Below are 12045 nucleotides of genomic sequence, written 5' to 3'. Positions count from 1 at the left end.
ATTGCCAGTGCTGTATGGTCTTGACAGGTCAAGGAGTCATCTGTCATCAAACTTAAAAGTTATTCTAGAACTTTTTGCACCCTTAACTGTGCTACTCAAGAGATTCCATCTTTCCACTGACTCTTCAGCTTTCCTTCCGTGCACAGATACCTACTATAAGATATTAATAGTCATCTGCTCCTGAGCAGGGAGGAAATACTATTTTGGACAGAATGTGTGCATCTTCTAATGAAGGGAAACAAAACCAAAAACCAAATAAGTATTTAACTTTTCATTTCCTTGTTTTTCAGTTTGGGTTCAAAAGATGACATATACAGTCATGTTAAAGTTAATATATGAGGGACTGAGATCAGATGAGTATGAAATTTTGCGTTATGCAGCATTAATGTTTGGACTCTAACTTAACATTTTAACATTTTATGTATATTCACTATTATCACATTAATTATTATACTATCTTAATATTTATTCAAACCATTACTATTTGTGCAACAATTTCAGAAAAATGCATTTTAAAGCACTTGTAAAACTATCAAAATACTTTTGCCTTTGTTGCTTTTATACATGTTGAGAATATTTAGAATGGTTAATACTATGTATTATAGGAAGAGAATATTTTATTAATTGCTTACTTAGCATGGAATTTTTCCTCTAATTCAAAACTGTTGCTCAAATTAGTCCCTCTGGTTATCATTAGAACCATGAGACACTGAAAAATCAAAGCTGTAGAGCAAGTCAGTGTCAATGACAGCTGCAAAAATGATAAGTCAATAGAATTAATAGATGCATTTTCGTGCAAAGAAATGTTGTTTTTATGCAAACATATAAGCAATGTTAACCAACCAATGTTTATAAGTAGAAAAATAGGAAATGCCATTTTGTGATAGGATTTATAGTCAGTCATAAAAAATGCTTAAAAGTGTTCATCCTCATTTAAAATAATTAGTGTTTTAAATATTAAAAAATGCAGAAATAGAGAAAAAATACTTTGTTCATGCATTGCATGTTAAAAATATTTTCAAGTAAGCTAATGAGGAAATCTTCTCAGTGCTTTTTATGACATTCACTTACTAAGTTGTATTAATAACACACTCAGTTTCCTGTATGTTATCTTGTGTACATAGGACGAGACTTAACCTGCAGACTAGATGCTCCAATGAGTGATAGTGCATGTTATGGTTTAAAGATTTTGCCCAGAGGTTGAGTTAGAGCTCTGCTGGTTTCCTTTGGAGAGGGTGCCCAGTGCATACCTTTGCTCCTGATATTTTCTCTTTGCTACTGTAGCCTGAAAAAAAATATTTATCCTCAGTTAAATATTTCTGTAGCTGTTATCATTGTATCCACTCCTTAAATGTCCCATCACTCAGCTGTCTGTCCCTTGAAATCACTTATAATAATTATGCATTGCATGATGTGATCTTGGCTAGCAAATATTTGTGGGATTGTTATACCAATTTTTACAGAGAACAACCCTGAGATGATCTTAGGAATGAGGAACTCTGGGGCTTGAAATAATACTAGAAGCAATTCTAATGAACTAGACTGTTTCTAGTTCTCATAACTCCTGCAGATAATAAAAACACTGTTGTACTTCAGTGCTATTTTAACATCTTAGATAGAATTTAAATATTTTGCCTTTCTTCTGTGGGTCCATTCATTTAGACTACATTTCTTTTGAGGAGAAAATTTACCATCTTGTAAATTAGAAAGTAAATAACTAATTTTAATGCATTCCATTTTGTTAATTAACTATTATTTAATAATATAAATTACACTTTTACAACACTTCTTTTTATATTAGTCATCCTTGTGGTTTATCTTTTAAGGAAAGGGGATCTGCATAAGGAACCTAATTTCAAGTCTCTTCTCTTAAGTTTTTGATGAGAAATTTATATGCCAATTATGGAGTGTTCAGATTTGCAAATCATGGTCTACCAATGCTTTTACAGCAGTTAGTGAATATCGGTTTGAAGTTTAAAAAAAAGTGTTATATAAAATACTTAAATATATATTGAGAGAAAAGAAAAGCAAGTTCTTTTAAGTGCTACAATAGTCTCCTTTAAAAACTGTTATGAACCAACCTGTCCTTTAAATCATACTTATTTTAGAAATACTATTTTGGAAAATCTCAGAATTGGCACCTGGATAAGTCATTACCTTATGCTAGAAATGTAAAAGACAGTTTATATCCTCAGATTTTTATTTCTATTAAATAAAAGAATTTTCAAAATAATTTGGAAGGAACAAAATGTGTTCAAACTATTGTAAGGTAAAGAAGCAATATTAATTGACATATATTGCAACACTCAATGGGATATAGTGTGAAGTGTTGCACTAAGTCTGTGTGAATTTGTTCGTCAGTCCTGTCACTTCAGTTTTAAGATGTGTTATCTGGAATGATTTACAGGTACAAGGGACTAAAAAGGAAGACATCACCATTTCACACCAGGGAATGTTTCAATTATACTCTGTTACCTGTATTAGCAATTTATAATTTCAAATATCTAAAGTGTAGGACCACAGTTCTGTGTTGTTAATTGATATGGACATGAATGTGGTAACTATTTGTCATTTTTAGAATATTGAATGTGATAGGACACCAATATGTAGCAACTGTATACCTAATATTTTCAAGTTGGAAATGCCTCCATTGATCATGAAAAGTATTTTTATTTACAGAATCATAGAATGGCCTAGGTTGGAAGGGACCTTAAAAATCATCTAGTTCCAACTCCCTTGTTTTGGACAGGTATAACTTTCACTAGGCTGGGTTGTTCAGAGTTGCATCCAATCTGATCTTAACACTTCCAGGGATGGGATATTCACAGCTTCTCTGGGCAACCTGTTTCAGTGCCTCACCACCCTCACAGTAAAGAATTTTTTTTCTAATATCTGATGTAAACCTGTTCTCTTTCAGTTTCAAGCCATTTCCCCTTGTCCTATCACTACATGCCCTGGTAAACAGAGCACTGGAAGGCTGTAATTAGGTCGTGTCAAAGCCTTCTCTTTTCCAGACTGAACAATCCCAATTCTCTCAGTCTTCCATTGTAGGAGAAGTGCTCCATCTCTCTAATCACCTTGGTGCTCCTCCTCTGAATTCACCTCAACAGGTCCATGTCCTGCCTGTGCTGAAGACCCCAGAGCTGGATGCAGCACTGCAGGTGCGGTGTCATGAGAGAAGAATAGAGGGATAGAAGAATCCCATCCCTCACCCTGCTGGCCATGCTGCTTTGGATGCAGCCTGGTACACTGGATTTTGACTTTCTGGACTTCAGGCGCACATTGCCAACCCATGTGAAGCCCCTCATCCACCAGCACCCACAAGTCCTTCTCAACAGGGCTGTCTCATTCCCCAACCTATACCAGGGTTTGCCTCAGCAAAATGCGCTTGGTCTTGTTAAACCTCATGAGATTCCCATGGGCCCATTTCTTGAGCTTGTCCAGGTCCATCTGGATGGCATCCCATCCTTCAGGTGTGGCAACCACTCAGCTGGGTGTCATCTGCAAACGTGCTGAGGGTGCACTCAATCCCTCTGTCTGTGTCATTGATGAAGATATTAAATAACACTTGTCCCAAAACAGATCCCTGAGGGACACCACTTGTCACTGATGTCCATCAGGACTCTGAGCCATTGAGCACTACCCTCTGGATGTGACCATTCAACCAATTTCTAATCCATCTAACAGTCCACTCATCGAATCCATCTCTCTCCAGCTTAGAGAGAATGATGTTAGGAGGGAGCCTGTCAAAGGCTTTACAGAAGTGCAGATAAATGACATCTGCAGCCCTTCCCCTGCCCACTGACAGAGTCATTCCATCACACAGAAGGTCACAGGGTTGGTCAGGCAGGACTTGCCCTGGGTGAAGCTGTCCTGGCTGTCTAGAACCACCTCCCTGCCCTCCGTGTGCCTTAGCACAGCTTCTGGAGGATCTGTTCCATGACCTTCCCAGGAACAGAAGTGAGGCTGACAAGGTGGTAGTTCCCAAGATCCTCTTTTTTATCCTTTTTAAAGATAGCTACAATATTTCCTGTTTTCCAGTCATCTGGGACTTCCCCTGACTGTCATGATATCTTTTCAAATATCACAGAGAATGGCTTGGCAACTACATCAGCCAATTCTTTCAGGACTTTGGGGTACATCCCATCAGGTCCCATATACTTATGTATATTAAGGTTCCTCAGGTGGTCATGTACCTCATCTTTACTTACTTCTGGAGGAACTTTGCTCCCCCAGTCCTCATCCTGCTGTCCATCCACTTGAGAGGTTTGGGAAGAGATGTTACCAGTGAAGACTGAAGCAAAAAATTGTTGAATACCTCAGCCTTCTCCTGATCTGTTATTGTCGAAGGATGAAAGCCTGAGAGTGCAATGATTCCTGTAGCTGGAGCAAGAAGACTTTGTCAATAGGTTCCCCTTGGCCAGGCACCACCATGAGGTTCCCTTTGTTGCCTCTGCCTCTGATTCTTACCCACAGGATTTCAACTTGGTCATGGCTGTTCTTCAGAGATACTGTAAACATTTGTCCTCAAAATTATTACATACATCAAACTGGAAGTTTAAAACATGACAAAATGTCTAGGTGATTTGGCAGGAGGTGTACTTTCCTAAATATTGCACAGCTAGGCCTGTGTTATACATAGCCATAAGTTGTTTTCTCCTGTTTATATTTCAGTCAATTTCTCATTTGATTTTGCATATAAATTAAATTCTACAATAAAAATCAGGACAATACATCTTATTTGGGGAAAGTTGTAAAAATATTAAACTCACATCCCCCGAAGTATTATAGGTGGTCTTTAAAAATATTTGTTTTCCTGTACCAAAGAGGTCTTCAGCATGCTTTTACATTGAACAATGTAGAAGTCTTTTAATAAACCAGATCTTCTGAACCATTGAGGCACAATGCTTCAAACCACTGACACTTCCACCAACTTCTGCTCCTAAGAGTCTTGTATAAACTTATGGGGAGAGTAATGCTCAAGTGTGAGGTTCCAGCAAAGAGCTACCACTGAGCTTATCAGATGTAGATACAAAAATGCTGCTGGCAAGGATTTTCTTGCTATTTTCTAAGCCCATGAGAGACTTTTCTCTCTCACAGAAGAGGTAGCAGAGTTATGTAAACAACCAAACACCTGCAGACTTGAAAGGTCTTGTTTATAGTACAGTAGAAAAATATTTTGACAATGGATGTTTTAGGATTTTAGCCAATCACCCCAAAGGGTGGCTGATCCTTTGTCCAATTAGACTATGAAGAAAAAAGTCTATAAAAGAGTTTGTAAAATAATTAAATAAATCAATCTTGCTGCTCAATTCCTGCCTGCTGGATCTTCTCTCCTCCTCCCTACGGCTGCAGGACATGGTAAAATACCCTAGGGTTGCAGTAATAATCAGATACCTTGACTTTGTGAATGCCTGATATACACATAAGCACACATTCTAAATATATGAAGTTGAACACTCTGCAAATTACCCCATGAAATTTTTTCTTGAGTAATCTGCGATCACCCTTCTACGGTAACTGTGCTTTTTTATTACTGTAACTCTGTGGATAGAAACAAGATATTACAATCCTCGCAGACTTTCTTGTCTCTTCCCAGTGTGATGACAAGAAGGAATGATTCCTTCAGCAAAATTCATGCTAGAATAATCTAGGTGTTAAGGAGTACACAGTTTGAACTCACAGTCTTTGTCAGAAGATGCCTTCAAACAGAGTATCTCAGTCTAGAAAGTTAAGGCCTTATGGGTGCCCATTAGATCATTCCCATGGCACCCTTTCCAAGGCTAAAGCACTCCTACAAAAACATTGTACAAACCTGCTAAAATACTGTGATTTAATGGAAAACAATAGGCATCATTTAATTTATATTTATATTCATAAATTGCCAACTTTTGTTCATTATCTAGTGACAAGTTAAAGAAGTAATAACCGTGTTACAGTGCAAGTAAACTGGAATCATTTAGTAGGTAAACTGCTTGCTTGAAGCTCTTGGCCTTTCCCTAATATAGAGCCCTTTCTGCTCATCTTCATCAACCAGAGAACAGTATACAACCTAAGACAAATCTTTTCCACTTCTGAACAGAGGAGGAAAAAGTCTCTTTGAAAACTATGAAATTACAGAGGGTTTTGAGTTTTGTAGGTCTGCACTGTGAAGGAGTAAGCCAATAGAGCAAATAGAGGAAACTTACTGTACATGCCTTAAATGTCTTCTCCCTTCTCTGAGAAGCTACATGCAGTAAAATTGGACAAGAAAAATTTGTTCTCTTTATATATTACATGTAAGGCAAAACTGGCCTCCTGACTGCCACCCGTCTAGAACTATTGCTCTTTCATTATGTAGGTACTATAAAATGTGTAGGAACCAAATTTTTCAGTCTCCTTCTTAACATATAACCCTAAAAGAATGTGTGATTTTATACCGGATGTCTAAATTCTGCAGGCTCAGTCTCAAGGGGACTGCTTGTTTTGGAAAAACTCCTAAGAGGCAGTGCTCTCCTTTACGGTCTGGTCAGATGAATGAAAAGCCATAAGCTTCTTTAAATGCCCAGCCTTGCAAATCCTCAAAGTCTGTTTCAGATGAGCTGTGGTGTATGAGGCATGTTGCAACTGCTTCCTGTCGTGCTGTTTCCCAGTCAGTTTTAGAAGTCAGCCAATATGGTGTGCTATCTGAAATGCTATAGTAATTATGTGTTATTTACAGTAACCAGAATTGGCACATTCATGTCTGAAAGTGCTGGCTAATAACCAGGTTTCTTCAGTGTGCATTGCTTCTAGACACTCAGGAGAGTATAGATGGAAAAGGTTAATAAGGAAATGAGAGGTCTATTTTGCACCATTCTAGTTATGACTTTCTGTAGACACATCTAGATATTATCCACAGAGAAATGTAAAAGGCAGCAAGGTCATCTGAGATACCTTTGGAAGCCTATAAGCTGGACAGGACATAAAATTGCCACACACATGTCTGAAAAAGTGTAGGTTGAGTATGACCACTGGAGGCAGCTGATAAGCACCAATAGTGAGAAAGCACTGGCTCAAGCGTGGTCTTTGTTTAAGAACTGATCATCAAAGACTTGAGAGAATGAGAGATATTATAGGGAGAGCTGCTGGTGAAGTCGTAACTCCAGGAAAGACCAATTAATTTTAAGGCTAATTTGTTTATTCAAAGAAATTTTATATAGTTATAGATAATAGTGAAAAAGGAATTCGAGAGACACCAGTGGAAGTAGCATTTCCCAGTGGCACTCATCATTCTCATATTGCTTACAGGCTGATGTACCAATGAAAGAATGTTTTTATAAGAGGGATGTACAGTGCAGTTACCAGCTACACAAAACACGGAGCAGTGGTAACAACAGTTTTTGTCTGAAATCAGTCCCAGGTCAAATATTACTGCTTCCTGTGGTTTACTTCCTTTTTTTGTGAGATCTAACTCACCATGAACTCTCCTGTACTGAATGTACTTAACACAAATACCATAAGCAATAATAAATAAAGACAATTTTTGTTGTGTGTAGGTAGAATACCAGATGACATCTTTCTTTGACAAAGAAACTCCTCTTTTATTCTGATGCAATCTATGTTCTGGAACATATGTGTTGCTGTTCCAAGCATGACACCACGTTGGTTGTACTTCAGAGGTGTTCACTTTGCCAGCTCTAATGCAGCTTTTAACAGCTTGTCTTTTTGTGACATATTGCAATTATGCCAAACTATGTAATCACTTATTTCACATTGAAGTTTCAAGCTTTTGTATGATATACAGGCTTGAAACTTAAAATTCCACTAGGCAGTAAAGCAATTAACTACCTTCTGGGGGTAAATTTCACTGAAAAAACCCTATGATTATTCTTTATTATTCTTTAAAAAAATAATTTAATGAATACAGCTCCAGAGATATTATCTCTATCTCACTGAAGTAGGTGGGAGTTTTGCTACTGACTTCAACTAAGTCAGGCTTTTGCCTTAGGACAAGATGCTTCTCTGAAGAATAATAATGAATTACTAAGAAAGACTAAGCTGTGGACCACCTTGCTAAAAATTCCACTTTAAAATTATTATATTATTATATTATATTGTTATATTCCTTTGCAGGCTCTCAAACTTGCATATGCTTAAATTGTTCACGTTTTTGAATGTGGCACCATGGACTGTTAAACAGTAAGAATCCATCCTTTTGGTTGGTCAAAGTAGTGTGTGGGATTCATAGACATGATTTTTGTTTAGCCTGAGAAGAAAAATTTTATGAAATTAAAATAAAAAAAAGTAAATTACTATTTCAAACTCCTACTCAAAGATATCCAATTATGAAGTAGTTTTGCTGCATTTTCTCAGCACTGAAGTCAAATCCCTTGAGAATTTTTTTTATAAATCAAAAATATCTATGAAACTTCTAATATTAACAGAAAAAAACTGTTTTCTCCTTAGATGTGGAGGGAATTTAATAAATTAAAGGTTAACAAAAATTAGGGAAGTGACTGTATTTCTTGCTAGAATAGTCCAATAGAGGTAGAATTTGTTAATTATCCATCATTCCTTAAGAACTATTCTTTATTTTTGAAAATATGAAAGTTCTTTTGAAAGAGTATAAAACTGTGATCCATGTCCAACACAGGAGTGGGGTAAAAATAAGCATTTTCATCATATCAAAAGAATTTTCTAGTGATCTGGCTTAGATGGGGATCAAGTTGCCTGATTGCATAATTTGCTTTTTATTTTTATTTATTAGGGATTCTCAGAGACAAATTTTAGTGTCTTGAAAACTGAAATTACAGAGATTCTCTGTTTTGCACATGTGGCTTGAAGTATTATCTTGTTTTAGCATCATTTCATTGTATTAAAGGTGGTCATCCTGCCTAAATCCTGCATTTAATCCCAGGGTAGAATTCAGACATAGCCTGCTACATGCTGTTTCAAAGAGCTGTTGGGATAATTAAATTATAACTGAGGAAAATAATTATTTCTAACATGAAACAAAATAAGGAATGAAAATGTTAAAAATATTGTTTGAGCCAGAGAAGGTCTAAATTTTATTTACAAAGTACCCACACTGCAGCATTCAATTTATACATGTCTAATTTCTAAATTCCATTTTAACTACAAAATAAATCTTTCAGAAGAGTGAGCCTAAAGTCTCACGGAGAATTGCAAAAGGCTAGCAAATAAGAAAGTTTCAATATGAGGTTGTCTTGAACTTCTAGCACACTCCAAAGCTTAGTTACCTAATTCAGTACATGAAAAGGATGCTTTTCTCATGTATATCATCTTGGCCCACTGATAGAACTGGGATATGTGCAATGCAACTCCTTGCCATTTGAAATAGGCCAGATCCCAGCCTGTGTTTATGCCTAATGACTAGAGCATAATGACTAGAGCAGTACCATGTATAAACAGGAGACTTTGCTCAATTACCCTTCTTCTCCTGGTGCATGGCAAACTCTTGGTACCAGAGGTTCACCTCTAGAAAAAGGAATGAGTCCATAAACAACACAGTTTTATAACTCAGTCAATAGGTATTTTCCTGGAAAGGCAAACCCTAAAATCTGATAACCATTACCTACCATCTGTATTTTAATTACATCATTCATAAAAAAGATAAGAAACTCAACTTCAGGAATTGAAACACAATATGCCTGCTCAGGACCATGCAACCACATTCTTTCTTCCTTGCTTGTTTTTTCCAGCATTGTGAATTTTCCTTTGCTGTATAGTGGCACAGTTTACCTCACTCCAGTGGCCTGTGTTCATAAAGAAAGATGTAATGGGATCATTTCCCTAGCACCACTTTATACGTGTCTGGAGGGCAGGACAGGTTGCTTCTATCAGATCATTTCTGAGTAAGAGCTTCAACCATGAACCTATTGTAAAAAACCCTTACCACTGCCAGTCACTGTATTTTAGGAAAACTACAATGGCGTTTTACTAGATGCCCAAACCATTCCTTTAATATGTGACCTCAAAGCTTGCCTCCTACATGTGGTGGTTGTGTTCTACGGTGTATTGTATCTACCATGAAAGGATCATGAGTATCACTCTTCTAAGAATAGATAAGGGCAGGTAAAGGTGCTTTCTGCTGATGGTACAGAAGTCCTACATTTGCATGATATGCAGCAAAGAGGAATGATGGCAACTGAAAGAAGCAGATGATTTTTCATCTGCTACACAGGTAAAATAATTCCCCTCCAGACTTTCTGGAGTCATTGTGCCATGAGAATGGATTATGTCCCTGACAAAGAGGTGTTACCAACCTAATAAAGAAGCTCACAATGACTGCACTAGTACATCCAATAATATGTGTATATGCAACACATAAAGTGCCAGATCCATAATTGGTAGAGTTCAGGAGAAAAAAGATTAGATTTTTTAATCTAAATTAGATCCTTTTAGGTATGGGATGGCCATGTCATAAAAATTAATTTTGGAGTTACAGCAAGTTCTAGGAGAGTTTGAAGTGCACTATATTGTTTTTAAAACAGTTGTATAGTTCTCATAGACAGAAAGCAACTGGGTAACAAGTACTTTCAGTTAAAGAAAAAAAAAAATCATTTTCAAGTCTTCAAAGGCCTTTAATAAATATTTTCTCAAATTCACTGCTGAAGTCCAACTTCAAATTCATGCAGTTCAGAGTCCCAGCTGGACACAAGGGCCCTAGTCCTCCAGTCTCATCCAAGACACTGATTCCAAAGTCACAGACACATGCCACAGGCTTGTATATTTTTACCTTTATGAAATGTTGACTTTATCTATGTGAAAATTATGCCTGTAGTGATGGCTAAAGACAACAAAAATTTTCCAGTTTACTTTCCCCGTGGTAACCACCAGGCTGTTCCCTCCCCTCTGAGTTGTTGCTAATGCAGTTTGGAACCAGAGAAAATAGTGTTTGTCTCTGTCGGGTTTTGTGTCAGCATGCTGTAATTCAGTAAAGCATTTGCTTTCTGATAATCCCTATTACTCTTTCAGAATCCTAGACTTAAATTCTCTTTTTATTTTCCCTTTCAGAGACACCAGGAACCTTTATTTGGAGCATAAACATTCTTTTCGCTTACTTGATTATTTTTTCAGTGTCACTAGTAACAATCTAGTCTATATTACTGTACTTGTAGTGAATGTTAAGACATTTCTGTTGCTGTATTCTTGGGGATGTCTTTTTCTTGTCAGTGTGAGACCTTTATGCTCTTGCTCAGCTGACTTCATTATCAGGTTCATTGCAGCTGAAAACACAATAACCCACAACAGAGAACCTGTTTTAAACTCCTTTCTATCTTTTGCTGATTTTTTTAGTTTAGAGGTCTATAATAAATATCATGAAAATTGCTTATAATAGTCTCTCACCTGCTGCTGCACTATGTCTGGTACTTTATTCCTTCTCTGGATTCTTACACCAACTTAGGTGGCCTAGTCTGGCCTGCATTGTGATAGCAGAACACGATCTCTATTAGAGGTAATGTTGAGAACTTAGCTCTTTTTACAAGGTTGACTCTTTAATTGCTCTAAAGTTCACATACTATAGTGGGTTGCCTTACAGCTTGGTATCCTCATGTGGTTTCCCATTCAAAATTTGAGAACACATCAATAAAGCAGTCTCCTCCCACCTTGCTCTCTCTTACCAGAACTTTTCACAAAATCAACAGATTATAGTGATGTTTTTCTGCACAAAATAAAGATCCAGCTATGGCTCTGATGGCACACAAATCCTTTCAGCAGGCAATTATCATAACACTGAGTGGATCTTGCTAATTGTGCCTTTGTGGATGCAAAACTGAAAATGGTAACTCATAACAAAACAAAACCGTTCTCAAGACAAACGTGAACTTAACACATATCAAAAAGCAGTTGCACACCACAGGATGAGTAGCTGAAAGGCTGTCTAGCTTATGAATGTTGCCCAAACTGGGCAGTTCTGAAGGATGAGTTGTCCTTGATTCTGAACAAGCCAGAAAGAGTTTAGTTCAGCTTCTCTACACACGTGAGAAACCTAAGTTTGACTTTGACAGAAACAGAAAGGATTTATGTTTCCCAGCATTTTAAGTGAACTTAAAATCATTA

Source organism: Coloeus monedula (genome assembly GCF_965178545.1).
Source record: "Coloeus monedula genome assembly, chromosome: 6".
In the NCBI taxonomy this organism is placed as follows: domain Eukaryota; kingdom Metazoa; phylum Chordata; class Aves; order Passeriformes; family Corvidae; genus Coloeus; species Coloeus monedula.
Note: the sequence above shows the minus strand (reverse complement) of the source record.